General features: G+C 39.4%; 1 non-coding gene across 1 annotated transcript; it reads left to right on the top strand.

Moving 5' to 3' along the window:
* The first annotated feature begins 2,229 nt into the window (after positions 1 to 2,229).
* TRNAV-UAC (transfer RNA valine (anticodon UAC)) lies at positions 2,230 to 2,301 on the top strand. Its single transcript has one exon. It is a non-coding gene; the product is annotated as a tRNA-Val (tRNA).
* Positions 2,302 to 14,905: the final 12,604 nt, after the last annotated feature.

Genomic DNA, 14,905 nt, shown 5'->3' with positions numbered 1-14,905 from the left:
CGATATCCTTTGTGGTTCATCTCTGAAACACAAACCTTTAAACTTTGTCTCTAGAACTGAACACAACCATTAAGTTTCATAACTGGAATGGAAATTTGGATAATCTATCAAAATTCGTCATATAACGCGAACTTTTAAATCCTTCCATTCAGTTGGGCCGTTACTTGCCTGGCTGCCATTCATAATATGTCCTTTTATATTGTATGTTGACTACGCTCTCATTCATTCGTCATTTGGATCGTCTCACTGATATTCCATTCATAAATTTCATTCCTGCAGCTTATTTTTGACCGCCATGTTGCTTCCTCAAGGTTTATAATTCTTTGTGTATTTAATAATAGAAGATTCAATGATATTTCTCGTGGTACTGGAATTAGAGTTAATAATGCCATCTCAGTTATTAACTCTAACTCAAGTACCACGAGAAATATCATTGAATCTTCTATTACTGAATACACAAAGAATTATAATCTTTATATGAGTGATGGTCTATACAAATTGGATAACTTTAATGTTGATAAAATGAGTAAACAAATCACCTTCTTGTCCACATAATAAGTTTATGATACGCTTGTTGTCTGTCTTGGACAATCACATGTTTACCATATGGCGTCCTAGCTACGTCTCTTCGTTGTACATCAACTGACTGTTATATTTCTCTCTTGTGTCTCCCCTGATGATGTGAGTTTTACAGGAAAGTGCACTTGGGAACTTATCGTGTTTATTTTCCCCGTGGACTCATAAGAATATACTTGATCACGTGCAAAATTGTGATCCTTTTCAATATATATATATATATATATATATATATATATATATATATATATATATATATATATATATATATATATATATATATATTTCTTTTTTTTTTTTTTTTTGCTTTGTCGCTGTCTCCCGCGTTTGCGAGGTAGCGCAAGGAAACAGACGAAAGAAACGGCCCAACCCACCCCCATACACATGTATATACATACGTCCACACACGCAAATATACATACCTACACAGCCTTCCATGGTTTACCCCAGACGCTTCACATGCCTTGATTCAATCCACTGACAGCACGTCAACCCCGGTATACCACATCGCTCCAATTCATTCTATTCCTTGCCCTCCTTTCACCCTCCTGCATGTTCAGGCCCCGATCACACAAAATCTTTTTCACTCCATCTTTCCACCTCCAATTTGGTCTCCCTCTTCTCCTCGTTCCCTCCACCTCCGACACATATATCCTCTTGGTCAATCTTTCCTCACTCATTCTCTCCATGTGCCCGAACCATTTCAAAACACCCTCTTCTGCTCTCTCAACCACGCTCTTTTTATTTCCACACATCTCTCTTACCCTTACGTTACTTACTCGATCAAACCACCTCACACCACATATTGTCCTCAAACATCTCATTTCCAGCACATCCATCCTCCTGCGCACAACTCTATCCATAGCCCACGTCTCGCAACCATACAACATTGTTGGAACCACTATTCCTTCAAACATACCCATTTTTGCTTTCCGAGATAATGTTCTCGACTTCCACACATTCTTCAAGGCTCCCAGAATTTTCGCCCCCTCCCCCACCCTATGATCCACTTCCGCTTCCATGGTTCCATCCGCTGCCAGATCCACTCCCAGATATCTAAAACACTTCACTTCCTCCAGTTTTTCTCCATTCAAACTCACCTCCCAATTGACTTGACCCTCAACCCTACTGTACCTAATAACCTTGCTCTTATTCACATTTACTCTTAACTTTCTTCTTTCACACACTTTACCAAACTCAGTCACCAGCTTCTGCAGTTTCTCACATGAATCAGCCACCAGCGCTGTATCATCAGCGAACAACAACTGACTCACTTCCCAAGCTCTCTCATCCCCAACAGACTTCATACTTGCCCCTCTTTCCAAAACTCTTGCATATGTTTCCTTGCGCTACCTCGCAAACGCGGGAGACAGCGACAAAGCAAAAAAAAAAAAAATATATATATACATATATATATGTATATATATATATATATATATATATATATATATATATATATATATATATATATATATATATATATATATATATATATATATATATATATACCCTTCAGTATGTTTACTTTCGATAATGAGGAACAGAAGAAGGAACCAAACAAGTAAATTTCGTCAAAGACATCTCTCTTTTCTAAACGCTGCCTCGCAAAGATTTTCATTAATTCAAATTGAAGAAACAGACGTATTTTCTATTGTCTGGTTAGCTCAGTGGTAGAGCGTGAGTCTTACACACTCAAGGTCGTGGGTTCGAGACCCACACCAGACATAATTTTTGTTTTTTTCTTTTTTCATTTTGTCCGCATCACATGTGTGCAACATTCAGTACCTTCGTCCAACGTTATAGTGAAGATCTTCACAATAAATTGGGGTTTTCGACCTTATCTGAAAGGGTCAGGTCCACCAAGACGTCCTTGAAATCTTCCAGAAGCTTCTGGCGATCCTCCTCCAACTGCTGGGCACATCAGAGTTAACATGGGCCGGACATCGGTTGTGGAACGACTTAATCTGCTTCCGGTAGTTAGCAGGGATGATAATGAGGGCTCTGACCTCATACCAGGTCAGCTTAGTTCCAGTCTATTACTTAGTTCCAGTCTATTGCTTAGTTCCAGTCTATTGCAACGACAATAAAAAATCAAAACTCATTTCTTCGTGGAAAATTGAGAGGAAAACACGACAGCAACATGGAGATTTACCCTGTGGTTATTTTGCCGGCTAGTCTGCAACGGTCGGTCAAACACTATTTTGCCGTGGTAATCTCAGTACTTCATATAATACTATGTCACAAAATATGTTCTTGGGGGCGTAGCTCAGTGGTAGAGCACTCGCTTGGCATGCGAGAGGACCCGGGTTCAAACCCCGGCGCTTCCATTTTTATTTATATATATATCGTCCGATCAGGGAAGTTAAGCAACGTTGGGTCTGGTAAGTACTTGGATGGGTGACCGTCTGGGAACACCAGATGCTGTTATCCCTGGGGATAGGGAAGAAAGTATACTTGCCTCGTATTCCCTGCGTGGCGTACAAGGCGACTAAAAGGGGAGGGAGCAGAAGGCCGGAAATCCTTTACTCTCATTTTCAATTTTCCAAGAGACGGAACAGAGAAGATATAAAGATATTGTAAAGATGTAACTAATATAAGATATAAGAATGAATGGAAGATACGGATGTAGCTGAAACAAGGAGTAATGAAGATTAAGGTGCAATGAAAATTATTCTGTAGTGAAGATAAATGTATATGTTAAGATTTTGTATTCAACATCAAGAAGTAATGATAATGATGAGAGTGTAGTGACGATGAGGGTTTAGTTAGGGAGTGGTGACAATTGCCTTTACAATGATAATAAGGAGGTAACACAATGAGGAACACAAACTTTCCAAAGCTACGTTCAAGTCAGACTTTGAACTAAGTTCGGTAAACAGAAAGATGATGTTAAGATGAGAGTGTAGCGAAGAAGAGTAGTGATGATAAGGATATTGTCAAGATAGGCTGTAGTGAAGAAAAGAATGTAGTGAAGATACGAATGTAGTAGAGATAAGGGTTATTAAATAGTAAAGTTTATTCAAAATGATTATGTAGTGAAGATAAGAACTACTTTTAGTGAACATCAGGGCGTACAATGATGATGGTATGGTAGAAATAACGGTGTGGTGAAGAAGAGGGTATAGTGAAGATATAATTAAGTGAAAATAAGCTAGTAGTGAAGATACACGTTAGTGAATAGAGTGCAATATGATATATACAATACAGAATTAGGTATCTTCACCATAAACTGAATTGTCCACCATATTTACTGCTCTTGAGCTGGAAGAAATCACGGCCATAGAGTTTAATGATATATATATATATATATATATATATATATATATATATATATATATATATATATATATATATATATATATATATATATATATATATATATATATATATATATATATATATATATATATATATATATATATATATATATACATATATATATATATATATATATATATATATATATATATATATATATATATATATATATATACATATATATATATATATATATATATATATATACATATATATATATATATATATATATATATATATATATATATATATATATATATATATATATATATATATATATATATATATATAACTCAATTACCTGAGGAGTTAACTATGATTTTCTGCATATCCAGGATATAGCGTAAGATCAGTAGGCAACGAAACAACTTAGGCATCGAAATCACATCCACGGACCTGCACATTGAGAGTGGTAAATTTCTGCTGATACCCATCACAAAACCAAAGGCTTTCCTCTCAACATGACTCAGATCGACCGAAAAGCATTGGAACTGCTTGTTTCCGAAAGCCTGGCCACCTTGGGCGAAGGGGGGAACGGGACTGCCTACCTCGTCAAGTGGCATGACGAACTGGCCGTTCTGAAGGTGTCTCACTTTTCTGAGGATGAGCGTCTCATGCGAGAGAGCCAATACATGGTTTTGCTGGAAGGAGCTGGAGGAGTCCCAATGTTGTTGGCTTATTCCGAGGAACCACCAGCCATCTTGATGACCTACTGCGGCCAATACACTCTCCAGGATATCATTAAAGGCAAAGGACCAGATGGCTACGATCTCCTGCAACTGGGACTGATGGTTGGACAAAGGCTTCTTGAAATACACCGCAAAGGACTCATCCACAATGACCTAAAGCCTAACAATGTGGTGGTGAGCGGCGATCCGCAGTCACCCAGAGTGAACATCATCGATCTGGGACTTGCATGTTTCGAGGACATGACTAATGAACTCGAGAGCGATCCTGAGGATTACCCATGGATGGCTCCTGAGGTGAAGCGTGGCCAACCTAGCACAAGAAAGTCTGATGTGTTCTCATATGCCGTCCTCCTTATTAGAATACTTCAAATAGTTTATAAGAGACGCCGCTTACGCGTGGTATCTACAATTAGAGAGGCCACAAGATATGATCCTGAAGCACGACCCAAACTGGAGGTAGTTCTGAAACACTTGCAGTACGCCTTCGAGAGGCGTCGGGCAGCCATCATGGCACGGGAGGTGAGATCCCAGAATGTGCATCGCAGAATACAACCCCTGCAAGTCCAACAGCTGCCTCCAACTGACACAAACACACTGGTTAAGGATTTTATAGCGACGCACCCCGACATTACTGTTCGTTATGTGCACCGGCCATTGACTCAGGATTGATTTCTTTATATACATATAACAGAAGGATGTGTGCTTTTCTTTCGCATTTTTTTAAAACTTTAAGTTCAAAAAAACCTATCTACAAAAATTAATGTTTATATAATATTATACTATTTTCATTATCTCTATCTATTTTCTATTTCTTTTAATAACGATCAATGAATATATATATATATATATATATATATATATATATATATATATATATATATATATATATATATATATATATATATATATATATGCATGTATGTATGTATATATAAAAAGGATGTATATTTTTTTGGCATTTTTTATATTGTTAAAAAGGAATAATCACAAATATTAATGTTTGTATGATATCTATTATCTTAAGTATTTCTATTTTACATTTCATATATTATTTCCTTTTATAACGATAAATAATTCACTTTAACCAGGACATTTCTCAACTTAAGGCTTGGAATGAGAAAAATTATACTAACTTTACGTATCTCTCTACCTCACACACCATGTAGGATCTCTCTACCTCACACACCATGTATGATCTCTCTACCTCACACACCATGTAGGGTCTGTCTACCTCACACAACATGTATGATCTCTCTACCTTACACACCATGTAGGATCTCTCTACCTCACACACCATGTAGGATCTCTCTACCTCATACACCATGTAGGGTCTCTCTACCTCACACAACATGTAGGATCTCTACCTCACACACCATGTAGGGTCTCTACCTTATACACCATATAGGATCTCTCTACCTCACACACCTTGTAGGATCTCTCTACCTCATACACCATGTAGGATCTCTCTACCTCATACACCATGTAGGATCTTTCTACCTCACACACCATGTAGGATCTCTGTACCTCATACACCACATATGATATCCCTACCTCACCCACCATGCCAAGCCTCTCTCTGCTGTCCTGCCTGACTCTCGTCCCAAGCCTCTCTCTCCTGTCCAGCCTGACTCTCGTCCCAAGCCTCTCTCTCCTGTCCTGCCTGACTCTCGTCCCAAGCTTCTCTCTCCTGTCCAGCCTGACTCTCGTCCCAAGCCTCTCTCTGCTGTCCTTCCTGACTCCCGTCCTAAGCATCTCTCTCCTGTCCGGTAGAGGTGGAGCCAGATATATCATATGTGGGGATGGCAGAGGTAGTGGCATAATTGGCTGCAACGGTGATAGTAGTGGTAAAGATGGTGCCAAAGGTGGTGGAGGGGTTGGCAAAGGTGGTCTTACTGGTGGTGACAAAGATGATGGTAGAGGTGGTCGTGGCAAAGATTGCAAGATCGTGACAGAAATAGTGAAAGTGGTGGTAAAGATGATGGCAGTGGTGATGACAAATGTAATTATATTATTGGCTGTAGAGGTGGTAGTAGTCACTGGAAAGTGGGAAGGTGAGATGGTTGCAGAGGAGTTCTCAAAAGTGGTGGCACAAATTATTACGCAGCTGGTAGTGGTGGAGAAGTTGGCAAAGTTGGCGGTAACAAAGATAATGGCAGCAGTGGTGGCAAGAGTGACGGCAAAGATGAATGCAGAAGTGGTGACGAAGTGGCAGTTATATGAGGTAGCAAAGGGGATGGCAAAGAAGGTGGCAGAGGTGCTGGCAAGGGGTGGCAGAGATGGTGGTAGTGTCTGTGGCAACGGAGGGAGGCACATATATAAATGAAGTGATAAAAATGGTGGCAAAGATATCGACAAATGTTGTGGTAGTGGTGCTGGCACAAATGGTTGGTGAGTTGGTGGCAAGGGTGGTGGCAAAAGTGGTTGCATAATGGAAGGAGCAGGTGGCTGCAGAGGTTGTGGAAAATTGTTTAAAAAGTGGTGGTATAAATTGTAGAGTTGGTGGCAAGAGGGTGGCAGAAGTGCTGGTAGTACTAGAACAAAGCTAATAGCAAAGGTGATTCACATTAAAAATAAAGTACTTCAACACAATTTGAGGTATTTATGTACTTATCACCATGCACATCTAAATCATATCAGCAAAACATCATTAAGTTTTTGTCTCATCAGCTGGAAAAAATAATTAGTTTGTGTTTACTGCTACCTGATCATTCAAAAGTGTTAGCATTCCAGTATGTCTGGAAGGATCATTCAAGATGATTATTGGAGTTCAGGATGTAAGACTATCAGTCTTGTTAAATCAAAGGTGTTCATGAGATTTGATACCAGCCAGAAACAAGTGGTTATAACCAAGTCTGTGGGTCTCCCTTACTGCTACATTTATCAATGTTAATTTAATAAACAGAGTCTCCATTACCTGTGATATGACAATTTTTGCTGTGTCACATAATTCAGAGGTGATCTGGATAACTTCAGTCCACCCTATTTCACTCCTGCAGGGGCTAAATCACCATCATTATGTTTCAGTATGGGACCATTTCCTATACTTCACTGAATATCGTCTAAATCATGTTCAGACTGAGTATGGTTCTGTATCTTGGTGCTAACGTAAGTTGTTTCAGGCATGGCATAAACCATCCACAAGAGTTACACTTGGAAAATTGAGTCAGGAACGTAACGTCCTCAGTAACTGTAGTGAAGAAGAGCATAGTAGTGTTATTATCATATAATCCTCCAAAGAAATGCAACAAACCAAAACAAATATACAATCATAACTATGAAGGAACAATCAGGATGGTACAAGAACAGTGAAACACCCACTTCTTAGAAATGGTAAAACATGGATAATGCCAATTTCAGTTCTGAAGAGAAAGACTGAGGGAATTTGCATTCCCATGGTGCTTGGGACTCACGAAGACACAATTTCAGAGTATACAAGAAAATTTCCATCACTGACATGTCTCAGAGCACACTTGGATGAGAGGGACTGATACACCATCATTAATAGATTTTATCTTTACTCATACTAGCAGCATGGAGAATGAGCAAATTATATGTGATATATCATTTAGAAGAAGTGATCATGTAATGCTCAAGTCTGAATATTTAGTAAGGACATTAAAAAAGTATGGGTGAGACAGGAAACAAAGATAAGAGGTAATCACGGAATCTAAGGAAACCTTAATAACTTCTATGGTAAAGTAGATTGGGAAATGGAATTCATTATCCAGGAACCAGGGCTGTATGTTGAGAGGCTCTGTGAAATGTATAGTGATGTAGAAGTATGGGTAGCCCCAAGCCTGGAATAAAGACGGAACAATAAGAAAGAGGAAGGAATGGTTTAATAAAAAATGTTAAAGCAGAGAACCTTCAAGATGAGTTGAGGCAAACATAGCATTCCAGTCAGCCAGCATTTGCAAGATGTAAAAGAACAGAACGACTATACGAAAAGAGGAACAAAGAAACTTTGAATATAATACTCTGGAGAAAGCAAGTGAAAATACAAAACTTTTCAAGATATACATCATGAGTCAGTTGTCAGTTAGGGATCAGCTAATCTGACTAAGGGATTCAGCAGGAAAAATTGTAGAGGTTGATATAAGAATATGTGAGAAATTGAACGAATTCAAAAGTATTTTTAAAGTGAAAGGCACTATAGTCCCATCACCAACGAAATGGACTGAGGAGGAGGTTATGAAAATCATTGAGATAACTAAAAAAGATTTACAGGATATCAAAAAGGCTTGATCAATACAAGACTCATGGTCCTGATGAATTTCATCATATGTGCTAATAATGTGTGCAAATACACTAAATAAACCACTTGAAATACTGTTCAAGATGTCAGCGTAGGGAGGCATAGTGCTAAGGGAATGGAAAGTGTATGGAAAAAGGGCGAACATAATATCTATGTATGGTCTTACTGAAATTTTTTTTCAACGATATGGCAAAAGCATACATGTCCTTATCAAGCTCATCTCAGGTGAAAGGAAAAGTCTATAGAGAAAGAAACAAGAAATTCATCAGGGCTCTGCAAGTGTGTTTGTAAGAGTGACTCTTAACAGAAGAAAAGTTATATGAGGACGAAAAAACAATGGAAGAAAATTCCACAGCTTGCTGTTCTAGGGAAGGAGGCATCATCATAGCCAGTCTTCAAGTGGTCAGTCTCTACAAGGAAGCTATGGGAAGTAAGAGCCAAACATGCGCCACACGTCCAAACTTTGGTGGGCATATGCAAACAGTTCATGAGATTAATAGCCAAAATAACAGCTACATGATAGAGGAAGAACAACAACATTGCAGCATAGAGAAAGCAAAGGCTGAAGAGAGGTGATGACAGGAGAATTGATGTGACTGAAGGCTTCTGACTCTACTCTAGCTAATAGAATGATTGAGGATAAACCACTCTAAATGTGTTTGTAGCATTCCATACATGGGTGAATAAAACCCCTGTAGATGTGAAAAATTATCATGGTATCTATATGATGCTCCCAGATTCTGAGAGAGGAAATATGATCAATATGAGAAATGAAAAGTATTAAAAGGAGGAGAGGAAAAGTGAGTTGAAGTATGTAAAGTGGAATCATCAGCATAAGAGCAAATATGGTTGAAAGCAGAAGAGAGATCATTTATTGAGAGAAGAAAGGGAGTAGTTGTAAGGAAAGAACCCAGACAAACACCACTTATGGGATGAAGCAGCCTGAGAGTAAACAATACATTTGAGGACAGAGAGAGGCAGTGAAAGCAAAGGAAGGGAATTTACGAAGCTATGATTTACACCACACCTGTCAAATGCTCTGGAGACGTTGAGAGCTACAACAAAAGTTTCACCAAAATCCCTAAGAGAGAAGGAACAGAGGTGAGTAACACAGTACACACTACCAGGTGACCTAGCACTACAAAATCCATACCTGTGCACTGACATAAAAGAATGGGATTCTTAATGTTTGAGAAAGTGAGAGCTTACGAAAGTTTCAAAGGCTTTGGATAACAAAAATGAGAGCAATGGGGTGACAGTTGAAGGTATTAGAACTATAAGCTGACGGTTGGAGCGGTTAGAATGACCTCCTTTCTTGGGGATGAACTGAACTTGTGTGCCTCCAGGTTGAAGGAAAAGTCTTAAGTTTTTCGACCAATGTGGAACAGTTTAGCAGGGAATGGTGTTAGCAGAAGCACAGTCCCTTAAAACATGAGGGAGTATGCCATCTGAACCATACACCTTGTCTGGAAAAGTACGTGGAAGACCCACCATGAGGAGAATATAGGAGATGCCATGGGTTCAGAGGGATGAAATGGGAGTGGAGATTAGAATGTGAACCAAACCAGAAATGAGTTAGAGGAAAACAAGGTACAAAAGGGAACAGTTTTATAAGTTGGAGAGATAGCAAAATATTGATCAGGTTGGGAAAGAGGAGGAAAGGTTCAATTACGAAGTTCTTGGAGATGCTTTTGGCTTTTGGTTAAGGACTAAACAAGATTTGTCACCACAAGTCAAGCCATCACATTTTCTCTTTATGAAAGTGCACTTGACTCTTCAAAGACCAGCTTTGCAATGATTCCGAGCTGAATTGAAAGCAAAGTAGGTTTCTGAGGTTTCTGGGGAAGAAAATAAGGGCAGCTTTGCAATAATTCCAAGCTGAATTGAAAGCAGAGTAGGCTTCTGGGGAAGGAATTATTTTCTTGGTACATTATGAACCATCCCTGATACAACAGGCACCAGAGCAGGAACGATCAAGCAATGATTTGAGGAAAAACGTTTTACAAGATGATTGGATGTTGGCCTCCATCCCAGCCAAGATAGTGTTCAACACAACATGAGGCATCCTTAGAACAGAAGCAGTACCCATCGTAAAGAAAGTCAGTACAGAAGCTGCACAGGGATAACCACTGAATCTCCCAAAGTGCCAAAGTTGGTGATTTGAGGGAAGGATGTGAACAGAGAAGGGATGTGCCCAATCAGTAGTAACCATTTGTAAGATTGTGGTCAGAGGACCCTAAGGGGCAGAAATGCGTAGTGGGAGGGTTCAGAGGTAGCAAAGGAGTCAAGCACATTAGAAGAGTAGCTGTATTGGTTGGAAATTTAGGTAGGATGCTTAATCGATTATTCCAGATTACTGAGAGGAAAAGAAAAGGCCTTGGCTCCACCAGGATTGTCCCAGTTAGAGCCTAACATAATCTTTGTGATGGACACTGAAACCCCCTACTTGTAGGACCTCAGTGTGTGGATGAGAAGAGAGCAGGGCTTCATGGCAAGAAGTTAAATAGTTGAAGAGTTATACATGGCTGGAGGAATTGGGAAGGAAATAGATAAAAGACGAAAGCAAGGTAACAGAGGACAGATAGATTTTGAGTCAGATGGCATTAAAGTTAGAAGATTCAATATCCATAAAACAAATAATAGGTGTTTTTGTATTTTGGTGAACATGAACTCCACCCTCGGAGCAGAAACGATTAAGGCTGTGCTTACGTGGTGTCAAGTATTGTGTATGAGTAAAAGTATAGGAATGGTGGTAGATGCCAACAACCCACAAATGGTTGAGACAAGGTAAGATTTAGAGCCATCTGGGCCTGACAAGGGTAAGTAACAAATGCTGCAGTGCTGACTCACTCGCTGCTGCCATTATCCCTCCCAAAACCCAGGCAGTAGTACCTCCCCGATCAGTGGCTGCCTGTCACTTATCACCATTACATAACAGCAGTGGCAGTGGGTTCCACCTGCTACTGCTGGTAAAATATTATTAGAAAGCAAGTGGATGATTTTCATTGATAGGGATACTTCCTAAGTGAGAGACAGCATGGGTTTAAGGAGAGAAGGTCATGTGCAACTAACCTCATAGAGTTTTAAGAGAGAGTGAGCTGTCCTGTACAAAAGAGAAGGCAGGGTGGAATGGCTGTCTGTATCTGAAATGCTAGAAGACATTTGACACTATACCAAATAAGAGGCTGATTAAGATGGTGGATCACCAAGCATGAATAATGGGGGAAATTCCTACAAATGATAGAAGATTATTCAAGTGGGAGGGAATAAAGGATGCATGTTAAAGAAGCCTTTTCCAAATGGGCTAAGGTGACCATTGGTGTGCCTCAGGGTTTGGTTCTGGTACCATTACTCTCCTTGCTCTATATCAATGACATGCCTGAAGGTATAGAATCCTACCTGAATATATTGGTGGGATATGCAAACATGGAGGATGTAAAAAGTGAGTAAAATTGCATTAACTTACAAGGGTACCTAAAAAGACAACAAAGATGGCCTGAAACAGCCATTGAGATTCAAATCGAACAAATGCAAAGTAATGAGGATGGGACAAGGCAAAAGATGACCTCAATATGATTATCATTGAGCAGGAAATAAGCTTCAGGATTCTGTCTGCATTAAGTACTTGGGAAGTACCGAACCTGTAGCCAGAGGCCCATAAGAGGAGCATAATTAAAGAGACAAACTTTCTGCTGACAAATATCAGAACAGCTTTCAAGTATACGGGTAAGAAAATGTGTAACAAACTATTCATAGCTGACAAAAGGCCAAAACTAGAATGAGGTTCATAAGTTTGGTAACTGCAACTAGAGAATCATAAAGAGCTCATACAGGAGGTCTAGAGGAGATGGTACCAGAATTAAGAAAGCTAAGCTACAAGGAAAGGCTGGAGGTTTTAACTTTACTGACCATGGAAAAGAAAACACAGAGAGGTAACTTGATCACAACCATTAAGATTTTTTAAAAGACTGACTAAGTGGACACTAGACAGCTCTTTCAGAGATGCAGGGATAGAGCTAAATAAAGGACACAACCTAGAATTAGATAAGAAACTTGTAAATAAAGATGTAAAGAAATATTTTTATAATATAAGAGTGGTGGAGTAATGGAAAAGGTTGGCTTAAGACATGATTAATGCAGACAGCATACATAAATTGAAGGTGATGGAGCCATGACTGAGGAAAGAACGATTTAGAAGATGGGATGTATACCTCCATCCTAGCCAAGATGACCTTTGCTATGTGTTTAGCACAATAAGAAGCATCCCAACTATAGAAGCAGTACCCATTCCAAGGAAGGTCAATACAGAAGCTGTGGAGGGACAACATATGAGCTCATCCAAAGTGCCACAGTAGGTATTTTGAGGAGAGGGCAGAGAATGGGTGTACCTAATTAGAATTAACAGCAATATGACTGTGGTCAGACAGCCCTAATGGGGCAGAAGTGGTGTATGAACAGTGGGAGGGATCATATGCCTTACGCCCTTGATAAAAACTTTTTGCTGCTTCTAGCCACTTTCCTCCCACACCATATATTCTAATGACCTTCCACAAAGCATCTCAATCAAACCTATCATGTCTTCTCCAGATCCATTAATGCCACAAACATATCCATCAGTTTCTCCAAGTATTTCTCAATACACACTTCTATGAAAACACTTGATCCACGCATCCTCTACCAATGCTAAAACCATACTCTTGGTCCCTAATCTGGTGCTCTGTACTTGCCTTCACTTTCTTAGGCATTACCCTCCAATACCACCTACCTGATACACTCAACAGATGGATACCTCTGTCATTGGAACACACACATCTATCCCTTGTGCCATTATAAACTGGCACTATGCATGCATTCTGCCAATCCTCACACACCTCACCATGATCAATACATGCACTGAAAATCTAAACTATCCAATCAATAACACAGTCACCCCCACCCACTCCAGCCACATTGCCATATTTCATCCTACATAAGGCTTTCACCACCTCATCTCACTTCACCAAACCACTCTCCAAGTCTCACTTTGCATACCATCCCTACATCTGCCACCCTTTCATCAAACACATTCAACAATGCTTCAAAATACTCACTCCCTCTCTTCACTTCATCACCTGTTACTGCTTCCCCTTTTGCTCCCTCCGCCGACAACCCTACTTGTATGTATGTATATATCAAACCTACTGCCACACTCACTCAGCTGCACCCAAAACACTTTAACATCATCATCTTTCTCCTCATGGCCTGGTGCATAAGTACCTAAGTACCAGTTACCACCCATCTCTGGCAATCCACCTTCTTTTTTTTACCTACAATGGCCGGGAACTCAATTCCTAACATGTTGCATCCATTCCTACAACTCCTGCTTCAGCAGCAGTGCTCCTCCTTCCTTAGTGTTTGCCCTCTCATAAACCAAACTTTATTTCTACAGCTTTCCCAAACAATTCAGTGAGACTCATATCTCTTCCTCTATCATAAACAGCCTCAAAAAGACTCAGTGGACTATTGCTGTTAGAATTCCTTTGTATTTTTTTGTCTTTAAAGCAGAAAATGAGATGTGAATAACTGTTGGTACCCGTGTACCAAGTAATAAGAGGACTAAAGAAGATAGGAATGTATTTTGGGAGAAAAGAGTCAGTGCTTTCACAGTTCAAATGCAAGGGATCATATCTTATTGTTATGGGATGTGAATGCAAAGCTGACTTATGTAGCAAAAGAAAGTATAATTAAGAACTGAGGTCCCTAGTATAAGTGAAAATAGGAATGGTCACTGGGAACACTATACATTGTTCAAGTTGCATACATAAGTTTCATTATACTTACCCCAAGACCAATTATATCAAAGATCACTGTATTACCCAAACCTTCCTAAAAATGCTCCTGTAGCTAAAAGATGCACTACCTCCATGGCAAGGAAATGTAGATTCCATTGTAGTAAGTTCTCTCACGAGAATATATTCCTGATGACACAGCCTTGCAAAAGACAACTTTTCACTTGTGGTGTAACCTCAAGCAAGTGGAGTCCAATAACACTGCTTACATAAGTAGCCAGTATATGTGGGTGGAGAGG

The sequence above is a fragment of the Panulirus ornatus genome, chromosome 12 (assembly GCF_036320965.1).
Source record: "Panulirus ornatus isolate Po-2019 chromosome 12, ASM3632096v1, whole genome shotgun sequence".
In the NCBI taxonomy this organism is placed as follows: domain Eukaryota; kingdom Metazoa; phylum Arthropoda; class Malacostraca; order Decapoda; family Palinuridae; genus Panulirus; species Panulirus ornatus.
Note: the sequence above shows the minus strand (reverse complement) of the source record. Positions and strands in the feature narration are given on the sequence as shown.